This window comes from Adiantum capillus-veneris, chromosome 29, assembly GCF_014529385.1.
Source record: "Adiantum capillus-veneris isolate H3 chromosome 29, ASM1452938v2, whole genome shotgun sequence".
NCBI classification, from domain to species: domain Eukaryota; kingdom Viridiplantae; phylum Streptophyta; class Polypodiopsida; order Polypodiales; family Pteridaceae; genus Adiantum; species Adiantum capillus-veneris.
The window spans coordinates 130177117-130193310 of NC_140959.1; positions in this window are offsets into that span (position 1 = coordinate 130177117).

The following is a 16194-nucleotide window of genomic DNA, read 5'->3' on the forward strand; positions in this document are numbered from 1 at the left end:
CTTCATGTTTCAATGGAGCCTATCTTGGACAAATGGTGGAGCATCCTTCTCTCCATGTTTCAATGGACCCTAGCTTGGACAAGTGGTGGACCTTTGCTTCTCTCTATGTTTCGATAGAGTTATCTTGGACAAGTGGTGGACCTTGGAACCAAACCCCCATGTAAAACCTATAATGGTCACTCCAAGCGGTGAGAAAGAATAACCTTTAAGATATAGCCTTATAGGTTCGACAAGTGGACCTTAACACCCAGATATTTTTAATATAATGACATAGAGTGGAAACCTGGTGAATTTTGAGACCAAACCACTCATGCTACTAGCGATAATAGCTTAGACAAGTGGTGGACCTTGAAAGTACACCCCCCATCTACAAAATATCGTGGGTTTAAGGTATTTCGATGGAGCCTAGCATCCTGGAGACATGGTGCAATTTGCTTCTCTTCATGTTTCAATGGAGCCTATCTTGGACAAATGGTGGACCATCCTTCTCTTCATGTTTCAATATACCCTAGCTTGGACAAGTGGTGGACCTTGGAACCAAACCCCCATGTAAAACCTATCATGGTCACTCCAAGTGGTGAGAAAGAATAACCTTTAACATATAGCCTTATAGGCGGGATAAGTGGTGGACCTTAACACCCAAATATTGTTAATATAATTACATCGAGTGAAAAAGTGGTGAATCTTGAGACAAGCCACTCATGCTACTAGCGATAATAGCTTAGACGAGTTGCAGAACTTGAACGCAAACCCCCCATGTTTCAATAGAGTTAGCTTCGACAAATGGTGGAGCATCCTTCTCTCCATATTTCAATGGCGCCTAGCTTCGACAAGTGGTGGACCTTTGTTTCTCTCTATGTTTCAATAGAGTTAGCTTGGACAAGTGGTGGACCTTGGGACCAAACCCCCATGTAAAACCTATCATGGTCACTCCAAGTGGTAAGAAAAAATAACCTTTAAGATATAGCCTGAAAGCTGAACAAGTGGTGCATCTTAACACCCAAACCTTTTTAATATAACAACATAGAGTGGAAAAGTGGTGAATCTTGAGACCAAACCACTCATGCTACTAAGGATATTAGCTTGGACAAGTGGTGGACCTTGAATGTAAACCCCCCATGTACGAAATATCATGGGTTTAAGGTGTTTCAATGGCGCCTATCATCTTGGAGACATGGTGCAGCTTGCTTCTCTTCATGTTTCAATGGAGCCTATCTTGGACAAATGGTGGAGCATCCTTCTCTCCATGTTTCAATGGAGCCTAGCTTGGACAAGTGGTGGACCTTTGCTTCTCTCTATGTTTAAATAGAGTTAGCTTGGACAAGTGGTGGCCCTTGGAACCAAACCCCCATGTAAAACCTATAATGGTCACTCCAAGTGGTGAGAAAGAATAACCTTTAAGATATAGCCTTATAGGTTGGACAAGTGGTGGACCTTAACACACAGATATTATTGATATAATAACATAGAGTGGAAAACTGGTGAATCTTGAGATTAAACCACTCATTCTACTAGCGATAATAGCTTGGACAAGTGGTGGACCTTGAAAGTAAACCCCCCATCTATGAATATTGTGGGTTTAAGGTATTTCGATTGAGCCTAGCATCTTGGAGACATGGTGCAGATTGCTTCTCGTCATGTTTCAATGGAGCCTATCTTGGATAAATGGTAGAGCATCCTTCTCTCCATGTTTGAATGGACCCTAGCTTGAACAAGTGGTGGACCTTTGCTTCTCTCTATGATTCAATAGAGTTATCTTGGACAAGTGGTGGACCTTGGAACCAAACCCCCATGAAAATACTATCATGGTCACTCCAAGTGGTAAGAAAGAATAACCTTTAAGATAAAGCCTTATAGGTTGGACAAGTGTGGACCTTAACACCCAAATATTCTTAATATAATGACATAGAGTGAAAACGTGGTGAATCTTGAGACAAAACCACTCATGCTACTAGCAATAATATCTTATACAAGTGGTGGACCTTGAATGTAAACCCCCCATGTTTCAATAGAGTTAGCTTCGACAAATGGGGGAGCATCCTTCTCTCCATGTTTCAATGGAGCCTAGCTTGAAAAAGTGGTGGAACTTTGTTTCTCTCTATGTTTCAATAGAGATAACTTGGACAAGTGGTGGACCTTGGGACCAAACCCCGATGTAAAACCTATCTTGGTCACTCAAAGTGGTAAGAAAGAATAACCTTTAAGATGTAGCCTTATAGGTTGGACAAGTGGTGGACATTAACACCCAGATATTCTTAATATAATGACAGAGAGTGGAAAAGTGGTAAATCTTGAGACCAAACCACTCATACTGCTAGCAATAATAGCATGGACAAGTGGTGGACCTTGAATGTAAACATCTCATCTATGAAATATCGTGGGTTTAAGGTATTTCGATGGAGCCAAACATCTTGGAGACATGGTGCAGCTTGCTTCTCATCATGTTTCAATGGAGCCTATCTTGCACAAATGGTGGAGCATCCTTCTCTCCATGTTTCAATAGAGCCTAGCTTGGACAAGTGGTGGACCTTTGCTTCTCTCTATTTTTCAATAGAGTTAGCTTGGACAAGTGGTGGACCTTGGAACCAAACCCCCATGTAAAACCAATAATGGTCACTCCAAGTGGTGAGAAAGAATAACCTTTAAGATATAGCCTTATAGGTTGGACTCGTGGTGGACCTTAACACCAAGATATTCTTAATATACTGACATAGAGTGGAAAAGTGGTGAATCTTGAGAGCAAACCACTCATGCTACTAGCGATAATAGGTTGGACAAGTTGTGGACCTTGAATGTAAAACCCCCATGTATGAAACATCGTGGGTTTAAGGTATTTTGATGAAGCCTAGCATCTTGGAGACATGGTGCAGCTTGCTTCTCTTCATGTTTCAATGGAGCTTATCTTGGACATATGGTGGAGCATCCTTCTCTCCATGTTTCAATGGACCCTAGCTTGGACAAGTGGTGGACCTTTGCTTCTCTCTATGTTTCAATAGAGTTATCTTGGACAAGTGGTGGACCTTGGAACCAAACCCCAGTGTAAAACCTATCATGGTCACTCCAAGTGGTGAGAAAGAACAACCTTTACAATATAGTCTTATAGGTTGGACAAGTGGTGGACCTTAACACCCAGATATTCTTAATATAATGACATAGATTGAAAAAGTGGTGAATCTTGAGACAAAACCACTCATGCTACTAGTGATAATAGCTTAGAAAAGTGGTGGACCTTAAACGTAAACCTCCTATGTTTCAATAAAGTTAGCTTCGCCAAATGGTAGACCATCCTTCTCTACATGTTTCAATGGAGCCTAGCTTGGACAAGTGGTGGACCTTTGGTTCTCTCTATGAGAAGAATAGAGTTAACTTCCATAAGTGGTGGACCTTGGAAACAAACCCCCATGTAAAACATATCATGGTCATTCCAAGTGGTGACAAAGAATACCCTTTTTGATATATCCTTATACGTTGGACAAGTGGTCGACCTTAACACCCTGATCTTCTTAATATAATGACATAGAGTGGAAAAGTGATGAATCTTGAGACCAAACCACTCATGCTACTAGGGATAATAGCTTGGACAAGTGGTTGACCTTGAATTTAAACCCCACATGTAAAAAATATCATGGGTTTAACGTATTTCAATGGATCCTAGCATCTTGGAGACATGGTGCAGCTTGCTTCTCTTCATGTTTCAATGAAGCCTTTCTTCGACAAATGGTGAATCATCCTTCTCTCCATGTTTCAATGGAGCCTAGCTTGTACAAGTGGTGGAACTTTACTTCTCTCTATGTTTCCATAGAGTTAGCTTGGACAAGTGGTGGACCTTGGAACCAAACCCCCATGTAAAACATATCATGGTCATTCCAAGTGGTGAGAAAGAATACCCTTTAAGATGTAGCCTTATAGGTTGGAAAAGTGGTCGACCTTAAAACCCAGATCTTCTAAATATAATGACATAGAGTGGAAAAGTGGTGAATCTTGAGACCAAACCACTCATGCTACTAAGGATAATAGGTTGGATAAGTGGTGGACCTTGAATGTAAACTCCCCATGTAAGAAATATCGTGGGTTTAAGGTATTTCAATGGAGCCTAGCATCTTGGAGACATGGTGCAGCTTGCTTCTCTTCATGTTTCAATGGAGCCTATCTTGGACAAATGGTGGAGCATCCTTCTCTACATGTTTCAATGGAGCCTAGCTTCGACAAGTGGTGAACCTTTGCTTCTCTCTATATTTCAATAGAGTTAGCTTGGACAAGTGGTGGACCTTGGAACCAAACCCCCATGTAAAACCTATTATGGTCACTCCAAGTGGTGAGAAAGAATAACCTTTAAGATATAGCCTTATGGGTTGGACAAGTGGTGGACCTTAACACCTAGATCTTCTTAATATAATGACATAGAGTGGAAAAGTGGTGAATCTTGAGAGCAAACCACTCATGCTACTAGCGATAATAGGTTGGACAAGTGGTGGACCTTGAATGTAAACTCCCCATGTACAAAATAACGTGGGTTTAAGGTATTTTGATGGAGGCTAGCATCTTGGAGACATGGTGCAGCTTTGTGGCCTTGAGGAATCAGAGGTAAAGACTATTCAAGAAGAGATTAGAGATGATAAGATTTTACTGTCAAAGAGTGCAAAGGATGGTGATGCAACTGACATGTATGATCGAATCAAGTAGTTGAAGCAATACAAATTGATTCAAGATCAATGATGTTTTTTATAAAACACTTTTAATGCTATGCGAGGAATGGATCAGATCTAGTTTGACGCTTGGAACAAATAAAATGGCTTTTACAGATGGAGCAATAAAATACATGCAATGGGTAGCTCACCTTCAAAAGGAGAAAATTGAGCCTAGAGATTTGCCATGGTCAATCTATGTGGTGAGCCTACAAATGGTAGGCAATCTCTACTTGATGCGCCACTTTAATAATAAAGTGCCTATTGGCTTATGTGTTTTAGATATGACAAAAAACGTTGGAGGCAATATGAAGTGGAGTGAGGAGACATTTAACAATGCTTTGGATGGGATCTTGGCTATTGCTGGAGGGTCAACAAATCCTGGATTTGTCTTTCTTGCATTCGTGGATTTCACTAACTTCACAAAATTGCAATGTGCCTTTCACGCCATGGGAGATAATCTGAGCTACCATTGTTGTGGTGCATTGCATCACTTTCCATCAGCTCCTTGCAAAGGAGCAATTCAATTCCTAATAATTATTGTCTTCTTGGGACAAGGCAATGCATTTGAAGACCTAAGAAGAAGATCAGAGGAACATCCCATGCCAATTGATTGTTCTCTTCCTCAAGTAGCAGATAACGATATGTCAGATTTGCAATATTTGGAGGCCAAAAAAGAGCTTTGGTCAAGCACTACATTGGTACATATTTTTTTGAAGACCGCAATCTTGTCGATGTTTTTGGTGATGGTTCCTTGGTTGCACAAGAAGGAATACAACTGAAAAAAGAAGTTATATGCTTAGTTGATAGTGTGGAGGAGGCAAAAAACGTGGAGACCATGCTGCTAGACTTTGTTAAGTCTCATGAAGATATAGAAAAATGGGCTGGACTTCAACAATCCACTTCGCAATCAGACGACACTGTGCCTGTTACAGAGGATTGCTCTCCACGAAGAGAAGAAGAAGAAGAACAACAACGTCCTCTGTCAATGGAGGACTTTTTGGAAATGAAGACACGTATGTTTTGAGTTTCTTGTACATGTTAGTGTTTCTTGTTACTGATTTGATACTCTTAATGTTAGATTTTGCTTTATATAGTATTGATTGGGTTTGTATTTTTTATCTCAAGCATTCAAGGTTTGAATGTAAATAGTAAATTACTTGAGTTTTTGAATGGTGGATCTTTAGACTAAAACTCTAATATTTAATACTCACAAAGACCTAATTACTTAAGACCTTGAACTCAATAATTTTTGGACCTTTTATCAATACCCCATTGATATGATACATTAGATTGTATCATGGTTAAATGGTGATGCTTCATAAATTGAACCTAACTTAGACAGGTGTTGGAGCCTAAATTTAAACTAACCTTGCTAGAAGGGAGCTTATGTTTGGACTTTTAGAACTAGCATAAGTAATCAATTAGAGCATAGATTAGACATGTGGTGGTGGCCTTAGAGACCAAAATATAAATGATCTTGGAAAGGTATTTAAGTACTTCAATTTACTTAGTTTTAGTACTCACTAAAGGCATAGCTTGACAAAAGGTGGACCTTACATGGATCCTAATTTCAAGAGGTGTGGTAGACCGTCAAACCAAGCTCATATAGATTGGACATGTGGTGGACCTTGCATGGAGACTAGTTTAGACAAGTGTAGTACACCTTGTTACCAACACCCATTTGTTATATTAGCTTGGACAGGTGGTGGACCTTGCTTTTATGTTTCAATGGAGCATATTTTGGACATGTGGTAGACCTTGTTTCTCTCCATGCTTCAATGGAGAGAAACATTAGCTTGGACAAGTGGTGGACCTTGCCTTTATGTTTTAAAGGAGCATATTTTGGACAAGTGGTAGAGATTGTTTCTCTCCATGGTTCAATGGAACCCACCTTAGACAAGTGAAGTACCTTGAAACCAAACCCCCATAATAAAACCTATTAAATAGGTTGGAAAATTGGTGGGATATGAAACCATCCATGATAGAGCATAGTATAGGTGAAAACATAATGGTCCTTATATCAATTACCCATGCATAGCTTGGACAAGTGGTGGACCTTGATTCTCTCTATGTTTCAATGGATCCTATCTTGGACTAGAGATATATCTTACTTATTTCCATGCTTCAATGGATTGTAGATTGGATAAGGAGTGGACCTTCAAACAAAACTCCACAACATAGCATATATTAACAATTCATGGGTTTTATAGATTTTCTTGCCTATTTTGGAGAGTTGGTAGACCTTTCTTCTCCATGATTCAATGGATCTGAGGTTGGACAAGCGGAGCTGGAGAAGTGGTCAACCTTAAAATGAAACCTCCCATGCTACAACCCATCATAGATCGTATATGTAGTGGACGTTGAAACTCTTTTATATCCCTAGCTTAGAGAAGCATTGCACTCTTGATTATCTCCATACATGAAGGCAAGGTTGGACAAGTGGTGGACCTTCAAACCAGAATCTCTATGCAATAATACCAGAATCTCTATGCAATAATAGGCAAGTGGTGGAGCTTGTTTTCTCCATGTTCCAATGGAGCCTAGCTTAGACAAACAATAGAGCTTGCTTCTCTCCTTGTTTCAATGGATCCTAGCTTAGAAAAGTGGTGGATCTTTGCTTCTCTCCATGTTCCAATGGACCATAGCTTAGACCAATGGTAGACCTTGAAAAACACTCCCCGTATACAACATATTATGGGGTTTTCATGTTTCAATGGCACCTATCTTGGACAAATGGTAGAGCTTGCTTCTCTTTATGTTTCAATGGATCCAATCTTAGCCAAGTGGTGGACCTTGAAACAAGAACCCCCCCCCCCCCCCCCCATGTACAACATATTATGGGTTTTGAAAGCACTGGGAGAAAATAATATCTTTGATAAGTGGTGGACCTTGCTTCTCTCCATGCTTCAATGGAGCCGAGGTTGGACACATGTTGGAGAGAAGACGGTTGCCCATGAAATAAGACCATGCATGCTATAATCAATCATATGTTGTGCACATGGTGGACCTTGAAATTGTTTTATATGCCTAACTTGGACAAGTGGAGGACCCTTGATTACCTCCAGATATCAACAACAAGCCAAGTTTGGACAAGTGTTGTACCACCAAACCAGAATCTCTATGCTACAATAGAGTATAGGTCGGAAACGTGGTGAACCTTGATATCAAACCATCCATGCTACTAGAGATTATAGGTTTCACATGTGGTGGAACCTTGTATCAATGTTCTATGTGTGTAGTTTTTGACTAGTGATAGACCTTGAAACTAATCCCTCTAGGCTACAAGAAAAAAGAGATGGATGAGGAGGCTAGACTACTTTTGTTGCATCAACGCATCCCATGTTACCACATATACTATAGGGTTCTTGGATAAGTGTTGGATCTTGTGTCAATTCTCCATGTCTAGCTTGGACAAGCACTACAAGAGGCTATTCATATTAGCGACGCTCACACAGTGACGCTCAAAAACAAAATTCCCGGCGTCGCTATGAGCGTCGCAAATTTACAAGTAAATTTGCGACGCTCATACCGACGCCGACTGGGCTAAAAAAATAACAGAGAGCACCCAAAAACTCAGATCTCAGATCTGAGTTTTTCGGCGCCCTCAAGCAAGGAGCAGGTAACGCTCTCCCTCTCTCTCTCTCTCTCTCTTTCTTCTCCACACACACACACACGAGGAGAGGAAGGAGAGCCAGGTATGCTCCTTCCCTCTCCTCACTCTCATGTTCCCTTCCCCTCTTTCTCTCTCCCTCTCTCTCTCTCTCTCTCTCACACACACACACACACACACATAGTGTTTTTGAGAGAGAGAGAGAGAGAGAGAGAGAGAGAGCATGCATAAACAAAAAACGCACACATTGAGAGAGGAAAAGAGAGAGAGAACATACATAAACAAAAAACGCACACATTGAGAGAGGAAAAGAGAGAGAAAACATGCATAAACAAAAAAAGGCACACACATTGAGAGAGAAAGAGAGAGAAACTAATTTAACGTCGTAAGAAACTAATTAAAATTAAAAGACCTAAAGATTTAGCCGACGAGGAGTTGAACTCAAGACCTATTATTCAAGAGGGAAATGGCATAACCAATCTATCATACTTGGCATGGGTGATAGAAAGGTTATACCATTTATCTCTTTTTATTGGCACACACATCCACACACGCGCACACACACAAGAAGAAGAGAGTTATAACGTCGTAGGAAACTATCCTAAAAGACGTTAAAAATTAGGTTAGATGTAGACTTACGTTAAATTAGATTTAGGTTTATTTAAGTTAAATTAGATTAGATTTAGGTTTATTTTTAATTAGATTTATGTTTATTTACGCTAGATTTAGATTTACGTTATATTAGATTAGATTTAGGTCTCCATAGACTGCGATGCCTGCATGAAGCGGGTGAAGAAAGCCCTCAATGGAATATAGGGTATTGATGCCTTCACTCATGGTGGGCTCCGTCGATCCAAAAGTACTGGTGAAATGTCTTCAGAAGATAGGGAAGAAGGTGGATCTTCAGGGCGGAAAGAGTCACTACATCCCCGACACAATGACCATCTAGACAACCTCTAGTCATTCAACAGCAACTTCAAAGTTAGTAACAAGAGCAAGAACGGTCTAAAGGGCCAATTGCTGTCGTCAGATGTGGATGGAGATGAGGCAGCGTCACTGCCGGAAGTTAACTCTCACATCTTTAGTGATGAGAATGCCAACTCCTGCCGAGTTATGTGAAAAATTATCTGTCAAATCAGTTTTAAGGTTCTTATAATCCCTGTTAGTTTAGTTCTTTGTTTTTAATATAACATAATTTACGTTAGATTTAGATTTATGTTATATTAGATTAGACTTAGGTTTATTTAGGTTTATTTAGGTTTACCCACACACACACACACACACAAGAAGAAGAGAGTTTTAACGTCGTAGGAAACTATCCCAAAAGACGTTAAAGATTAGGTTAGATGTAGACTTACGTTAAATTAGATTTAGGTTTATTTTTAGTTAGATTTACGCTTATTTACGTTAGATCGAGTCCACGCAAGAATTACTTACGTTTTAGGGTTTAGAGTTAGACGAACGGTGAAAAGATCTACTGTGAAAAGATGTTAAGATGCTGTGAAGTGCTACAGCTAGAGAAGAGGCAAAGGGGTTTTGTCCACTACATGCAGTATCATGTAGACGTGGATCTGTAGATTTCTTGTACCCACAAATATAGGTATTGACCAATAAAGACGAGATTATAACCCGGTGGTTCTGATCTCCGTGCACCTCTAGACCGATGTGTGCGGGGATTGGACATGACTAGAGAATGTGAGGTAAAGAGAGAGAGAGAGAGAGAGAGAGAGAGAGAGAGAGAGAGAGAGAGAGAGAGAGAGAGAGAGGGAGAGAGAGAGAGAGAGAGATAAGACAAAGAATTCCAATAGAATATTAAATTTTTTGTCCAGGTTATAAGATTTTTATCCTCATTATGAGTAGTGACGAGGATGTGGGACCGTCCAACCGAAACACCTATCTCTCAACGAGGGTCTTATGTCCTTGTAATCAATGCAAGCATGCTCTGCGACGGACAAGAAGTGTTTCTTTGCAGCACGTTCGCGAATTTGGCGAGTTCGATCCATCTATTATAGATCGAGTTGTTGCCAATTATGACTCGTCGTAGTCTGATGCTGGCCAACAAGCAGTAATCTTGCAACCCAATAGACGTGTTCGCAGGCGCTTTGGTCAAGCAGCATATGTGAGGCCACAAGATGTAGCCTCTGACAGCTCGGGGGATGATCATGCAGAGCACATTCCCAACGAGGCAATGTTTGCGCCCGAGATTGATGAAATGATCGAGACGATCATGGATTCAGAAAGGCTTATCTATGATGATATGAAAAGTGAAGCCGATACACCATTGTATAATGGAGCACGTATGTCTAGATTGAAAGCACTCCTGGTTCTTCTCAACATGCAGGCAAAGTTTGGATGGAGTGACACTAGCGTCACAGCGCTTTTCAGGTGATCTATTACAATTAGTTTACTTCAATAAAACTCTAAATGTATAATGATCTGATAGATTTTTACACGACTGTATCGTATTTTTATGTTGTGTAGATTGCTTAAAGAGCACATACTACCAGCTGACAATGTGATGCCAGATTCCCGAGATGAAGCAAGAAAGATTTTGCGAAACTTGGGGATGGATTACAATTCTATCCACGCTTGTCCTAATGACTGCATTCTTTTCAGAGGGGAAAACATAGACATGGAGAAGTGTCCGAAATGTGATTCCGAAAGATATCGAGTAGATCTCCACGAGACAAAAATTCCAGAAAAGGTTTTGCGACATTTTCCTCTGCTTCCTCGCATCAAGCATTTCTTCGAATGTAAGTCCATGGCCGCCCTAGCATCATGGCATGAGGAGAATAAATCTTCGGATGGTGTGCTACGAATTCCTGCAGATTGCGCAGCCTGGAAACATATAGATGGAACATGGTCGGATTTTTCCAGGGAAGCTCGAAATTTGCGCTTAGGCCTGGCTATGGATGGCGTAAATCCATTTGGTCAAAGATCAACATCTTACAGTGTATGGCCCGTTGTCATCGTCAACTACAACATTCCCCCGTGGTTGACTACGAAGAAGGGGCACCTATGGCTAAGCTTGATTGTGCCAGGGCGATATAAAGTGGAGAATATGGATGTGTATCTTCGTCCACTATTGGAAGAGCTACAACAATTGTGGATTGGCATAGAGGTGGTGGATATGAGCCACCAATGATGTCTGCACAAGCATGGTTAGAGCAGAAGGAGATGTGCGATGACAGATTGCCTCCAGGGATGAAGAGACTATCTCTATGGTACGAGTTACCATACTGGCCCCGACTCATGATCAATCACTTGCTCGATCCAATGCACATATTCAAGAATGTGGGTAATCTACTATGGGACCATCTGACCGGAAAGAAAGATACTTTGGGAGCCAGAGTTGACCTTAGAAATGTGGATCGTATGGAGCAATATTGGCCGCAAACAGCGTCTGATGGATCGATAAAACTCCCTAAAGCACCATGGATTTTCACAGGAGCCCCCACTGGCGTAATGCACTCGCTCCGAACGTGTTTTACTAAAGAAGGAAAGCTTACCGGTTTGAAGTCACACGATTGGCATAAAATGTGTCAGGTACGTTCATAGTGGACTTTAATATCATTGCATAAAATGTGGACTTTAATATCATTGCTGCACATACTTTACAGTTTATTTTACCGGTTTCCATTGAGGGATGTTTGTCTCTCGACATCCGTAACACAATCTACAAACTTGCAAAGCTGGTGCAATGGATCTCACAAAAGGAGATCAATGTAGACTCCATACCATTCGCCAAACTAAATGCTGCGGAGCTTGTGTGCATGTTTGAGAAACATTTTCCTACTACCATGCTAACCATTCAGGTGCATCTTCTTGTTCACATAGTTGATGAGGTGGAAATAGCTGGCACAGTTCATTCCAGATGGATGTTCTTCTTAGAACATTTCATGAAAACGCTTAAGGGATATGTGCGTCAAAAGGCACGTCCGGAGGGTAGCATGGCAGAAGGTTGGTTGGTATCAGAGTCCCTAGTGTACATTGGAGAGTGGCTAGAAGGATTTGATAAAGCCCGGGACACGCTATGGCGAACCATAGATGATGAGCGCATATCTGGGATTGTCATGTGCAATCTTGGTGTTGAGAAGAAGATGACGGAAGATCTAGAGGCTAAAATCAACCGATTTTGCATGCTTCACAATCCAGTGATGCAAAAGTGGATTTCACAATATGAGGATGCAAAGCAAGAGCGACAAAGGGCACGAATCGAGTGGAGACAGGGAAGACAACCACCGATGCACTATCCGACGGTTCTGGAGAGCCTACCAACCTTCATGAGCTTAAGATGGTTGCACAGCCAATTGAAAAGCACACAACAATGCGGTGACGAAGTGACTGAGGAAGAGTGGGAGTACTCTAGGGGTTGCGCGACCAAGGTAAGTTTGAAATGTACGACTAGCTAGTGACTTTATTTCTAAACGTTTGAACGGCCACTCATAATCTTTGTTCGTTGTAGTATAAGTCATACACAGCAGCATGGTGTAAAGGTCGACATTTTAGGGTGGAACGAATCGACAAAAAGCGTTTTACTCAAGATTGTGGAATCATGGCAAAATTTGAACAGTCTAGTCGACGACGTTCCTCTGATGGAGATCCTTTGGTGGCGGAACTCACTTACTTCGGCACGCTGCAAGAGATTTTGAGGATCGATTACAGAGGATTTTTTGTCGACTTGTTCGACGTGCAATGGTTCTAGATAATCATGGAGGGTCGCAACGCTACTGTGCGTAGAGGAGAGTCAGGTTTTCTTGAGGTGGATTCTACTAAGAAATGGACTGACCTAAGAGACACTTTCGTACTACTCGAGCATTGTGAACAAGTAAGTATGTAAATAGTTAACATCCCCCTTTTACAAGTGATGTGCTTGAAAGCTCTCATGTAAGTTATGTGCCTCTGGACGGTAATATTTCATCCTACAAAGTCTACATCAAACTGGTGGTACGTCATAGAGGTAGCCCCTCGTAGTGCAAGGACGTATGAAGGCTACCATGTGCCAATCACAATGGCATCAATGGAGGAGATCAGAGAAGATGCTCAATCAGAAGCCGCTGCAGTGGTGCCATGTCATAAAATCTAATATCTAACTAACCCAAATGATTTTCTCATATTAAATTGATCACTTAATGTGGGAGAATAAACGGGAACAAGTGTTAAGATATAGGTATGTGCTTATAGATCTATCTCAACACGGGGCCAATGGTAAAGGGGCCCAAAAGGGAGATGGTCTATCAAAGAGCAAGGCTAACCAATGGAGCATAAGACCTTAGGGTTAGCTTCATTGAAGACCTCCAATAAATGTGTGTAAAACTCCTTTGACCTTAAGTAATCTAGGGCTGAGCTTGAGGTGGGAACCCGGCCCAAGCTCGAGGTGCTTGTCATGCTTGAGGTGCTTGTCATGCTTGAGGTGTTTTTCATGCTTGAGGTGCTTGATTAAGATGCTTGAGGTGCTTGACTGGCTCCATGCTTGAGGTGCTTGACTTGCTGCATGATTAAAGTACTTGAGGTGCCTTGAGAAGCTTGCGTGAGATGCTTGTGGGAACACCCCCTAGTTCAAGCGCTTTGTCATGCTTGGTGAGTAAGGTGCTTGATCACCTAAAAGTCAAAAGCATTCCTACAAGAGGGGGGGCGAGCCCTTTTCCTAGGGCCTAGAGAGAGAACACCCACTCACACACACAAGGGAAGCCCATCTTGAAGAGGCAGCAAGGACACATGTCAGGCCCCTACCCATGTTACCTTCATGTGTTGCTTGAAGCCTATTGGCTAGGCTTCAAAGGGGTCCAATGATAAATTACATGAATTATCTAATTGTTTTAGCATTTATCAAGTCCTCTCTCTCAAAGGGGAAAGGGGGACACTTGTCCCAAGGCTACCCATGTTGCTTGTAATAGCTCCTGCTTGTGATTGGCTAGGCCTGGAGGGGTCCAATGAGCTTCAGGCATGAGCTACAAGGGGGTGTCGACCCAAGCAAGCTAGGGGGGTGCCTAGGGGGTATACTCACCCACACACACTCACAAGCACTCTCATTGTGTGATATGCAAAGTGCAAGAGCTCCCTCTCCAAGCAAGTAGAGGTTGAGAGCCTACACCAACACTCTTGGCTATGGAGTGCAAATCCAACCAAGAGCCATGCTTCAATGCTTAAGCTTGCCATCTCCTTCTTCTTCATTACTATGCTATTATGTATGCTAGCAACAAGAGTATGATAAGTGAGGAACTAATTCTTTCTCCTACGAAATGTTTCTTCTTCCTCTTCCCTACCCTCATTCCCTGCTAGCTCTCTCCACCTTCGAAGGTGTTTGAGTTGGGACTGAGGCTTGGGATAGTTAAATCTTTCTTCAAGTTTATGTTATGTTTGTGGTGCATGAAGCCTTCCATCTTCATGGCATCACCTAGGTCACAAGGAACACAAAGACTGTATTGTAACAAGTCTCTCTTTATGGGAGAAATCATAATACAAATGCCTATTGGAGGGGGGACCGGCTCCACATAAATCCGGTCCTCAATTGTTGTCATGTTCTCTAAACTCTCTCTCTTGCAAAAGTATTGTCTATGCCAAGTTAACTAATTGCTATGATTATGTTGCTATCTTCAATTATGTCTACCCGCTATGCTCACAAAATCATTTCTTGAAAGTACTCTCATTAAATTCCGCTATTCTCAAATTGAATAGGCAAATTCCATTACATTGGTATCAGAGCATTTGGTTTCTCTTTTCTTGCTTAAGAAGAGAGGTCCTTAAGTAGCCTATAAATGGTTGATGTTGTTAATTATAATAGAGTAAGTGGAACTGGGATCTAATACCGGTTTTGTTAAGCCCACTATGTGGGGGATGGTGCACACCTCGGGAGCTTTGGACTTAATAATGGAGTCTTTTTAGACTTGCCTACGGCTTTACCATTATTGAGCCATAAGAAGTCCGAAAGGAGCTAGCCCTTGGCAACTCTGCTATGTTAGACCTACTCCTCTACTCTCTATAATTAACCACTTTGAGCCGTGGGTGTAGATACTTAAGAGCCGATTTTCAAAGACTAAGAGGAGTGGCAACTAAGGTTTTGAATTGCCAAAGCATACACTAAGTACATACATAAAATCTTGTTAACATGGCTGACAATAATCAAGAGAGTAGAATGAACATTGATAGCTTTGATTTTGCACATGAAGGTGCTAATGATGATGCTCCCATGTTTGTGAATTATCTTGTGACTAGGTTGCAACAAGCTATGGGCAACCCTACCTTGCAAGCCGAAGTTACTCAACAACTTCGTGCCTATGGAATTTCCCTTCCTCTCCAAGAGGAGAGAGAGCTTAGGAGGCCTCTTGAAGAGACCCCCAAAAGAAGACTCTCTCCCATTCGAGAGGAGGAATCCAAAGAGAAATAAAGCAATGAAAGTCTAAGTTCTTCTGAAGATGTGGCTCCACGAAGAAGGCGGTCTAGACGATCGCCTACTCCTCCCAAGAGGAAAAGAGCAACCCATAGTCCTTCTCCTCATCACTCTCAAAGGCAAGAGAGGAAACAAAGGAAGAAAAGGGCTAGGAAGAGGTCACCCTCTTCTCCTTCTTCTTCACCTTCCTTCTCTTCCGATGAAAGTTATGGCTATTCTCCTAGAGAATACAAGAGGGGAGGGCATCGCAAATCATTTCCTGCATGGCGAAGGTCACAAAAGCTAAAGAAGTTCAAGGAGGGAGGAAAGAGTATCTCTTTTCTCACCTACGATGGCACCTTTAGTGCTACCGACAAAGTGTTGGCCTTCATCCAGCAATTTGATGCGGCCTTTGGGGACAAGGGCTTCACAGAGTCCTCCAAGCTACGCCATGTAGCTATGCACTTCCAAAAATCAGCTCGTCAATGGTGGGCTAGCCTTCGTGGCAATGGAGAAGCCCCAAAGAC